At 32.9% G+C, this 2359-nt stretch overlaps 1 long non-coding RNA gene across 1 annotated transcript; it reads right to left on the bottom strand.

The window, feature by feature from the left end:
- Positions 1-331: 331 nt before the first annotated feature.
- Positions 332-1921, bottom strand: LOC140156252 (uncharacterized). Its single transcript, XR_011859498.1, has 3 exons — positions 1853-1921; positions 757-828; positions 332-421 (listed from the first exon to the last, which is right to left on the bottom strand). It is a non-coding gene; the product is annotated as an uncharacterized lncRNA (long non-coding RNA).
- Positions 1922-2359: the final 438 nt, after the last annotated feature.

The following is a 2359-nucleotide window of genomic DNA, read 5'->3' as shown; positions in this document are numbered from 1 at the left end:
TGCGTGCCAGTTAGTTGGCAGTATGGAATCCGAAAAATGCGAAAGGAACAATTTACTTACTGAATCAACTACGTATAGCCTACACCTATATAGCCTTAGATATATTAGTACAGTAATAGAATATAGAAGGTTACCCAATGAGGAAAACCAAAATATATACTATATAATGTAATGTAGCCTTATTACAAATTAACAAATACAATAAAGTCTTTCATTATATAAAAAAATAGTGTCCAATCCAACTACAGACATGGAAAAAAGTTTGGATAGTTTCAAGGTCATGGCAAGGAGGTGAAAGTCCAAACCGTTGCCTATGACTGTATATCATACTTACATAGTATCCAAGCTATCCATTCCAGTAAATGCCCCTTTTTCTATTCTTATGTGGCCCTTGCGGTATCGGCGAGGTCTTACTAACACCCTAAATCGGAATGTGAAAGACACACAAATAAGTAAGTATCTTCTAAGTTCCAAAAGCAACTTAACTTATAAATGCAAGATGACATATCGCCAAACGAAAGTTGAACACAAGCACACCTTTGTTTTCATATTTTATTCTTATTACTTATTTTGGACACCCGGTATATATCCTGAAGATAATAGGATATGTGCTTTTAACACTTTGCACTGTTGTGATGTCAACATTCAGAGCAATTCAAATTTATCATAATAGGTCCTTGCAAATATACTCTTCATAGTAATCGATAGCAAAACAGGAGAAAAAGATCTTTAAAAATTAAAAACAGAATGACTTACAATGTTTTCAAACCACTGAGTCCAAAGAATGCACCTGTCCGTATGTTTTTGATTGGGACATTGTACATGATTCTGAAATAAGAAATAAAAATACATACACTTATTTGTGTTAAGTTTTTAGCCTTTGTCGTGCATCTACTACTCATAAAACGCGGGCGTTAAATAAGAACACAACGGCGGTAAATAAGTGAGTGAAAATTCTCTTCTTTATATTAATTCGGAGAGATTTATCAAGATACCTGTTTGGTGAACAATATAGTAATGTGGATTCAGAAAACATCTAACCCATTCAACAGGTTGAATATCAACAGTGTATCCTTGACCATGTACTTTATTTTATCTTTTATTACTACCTAGATATCGGTCTCTCAATAAAAATGTAGATTTGTCGCTTTAAATATAGCTGAAAAAAGTTTTTGAATAGCCGCAGCCATTTTACACAGACAAGTATAGGGGACTGTATTGATGGTGTGGAACCATATACCACGGCTAATGAAACTGCATGCGAATAAAACTGCAATAATTGTTTGGAGTGAGTCTCTTACAAATCTTTGACTAGATTAGTAAATCGACAACAAGAAGAATGACCGTTGACATGAATTACGGAAGTGTCGTCTAAATGTTTTGCAATTGTGAATAGGAGACACACGGTCGTTTGATGTGATCATTTATTAATTTTTCTAACAAAAACATCATAAAATGTTCAATTCTTATGGACAATACCAACACATTACTATCACATTAATACGCATATATTTTTTATTCTATATAAACTGTACATTTGTGTGCAAATTGAGGGCGCTATTTACATATTTTTAATTTAAATTGGCCAAATAATATGAAAATTTCCTTGCCATTTGTTAGTATGTTACTGATGTTCTAATACCATTATAGATGCAAGCAATATTTAAGATAAATGGCGCCATCATTGTTCAACTTTACTTAAAAATGATACAGTTTTACATTCGTTTTGCATTACATCAAACAACCGTGGACACAAGCGGCTAGATCGGGCATTGCGTAAGCTGCAAAGCACATTCAACGGAATTGCAAAACCTAATACAAAAATTAACACTGGAATGAAACAAGAACTTACAAATGCTTCAATCTTGCCATGGTCTCAAACACTCCGCTTACTACCTCACGAATCTTATTATCAGATATATCCCTATGTATAAAAGAATGGGTTTTAATTAGCAAAATTTAAGAACAAAACACAAACCAACTTATTAATTTTTGAAAACAGCATCAGTTAGGCACGGCGTATGGTTTGGTCTTTTAGTGATATCGGTGTCTTGATAGATATCGATGACTCTTTATATTGTATCCTGGATATGTAATATATTGTATCGAGCATAATAATGGACATTTGCAGAGTGCTATCGTTTTTTATATCATGATTACCGTGACTTTAGCCGTGTGATAGTTTTAAAAGTAAAATTTAAGTAAAAATATATCGTTCGGTCAAATTTTGACTGATCTATTTAACTCGGCTACGCCTCGTGAAATAGAAAAGTCAAAATTTGACCTCACACTCATAGGCATGTAATATTTGTATATTATATCACTCATACATAAATTCTAGACTCATAGACAGTTAATA

This window comes from Amphiura filiformis, chromosome 7, assembly GCF_039555335.1.
Source record: "Amphiura filiformis chromosome 7, Afil_fr2py, whole genome shotgun sequence".
Taxonomy (NCBI): domain Eukaryota; kingdom Metazoa; phylum Echinodermata; class Ophiuroidea; order Amphilepidida; family Amphiuridae; genus Amphiura; species Amphiura filiformis.
Note: the sequence above shows the minus strand (reverse complement) of the source record. Positions and strands in the feature narration are given on the sequence as shown.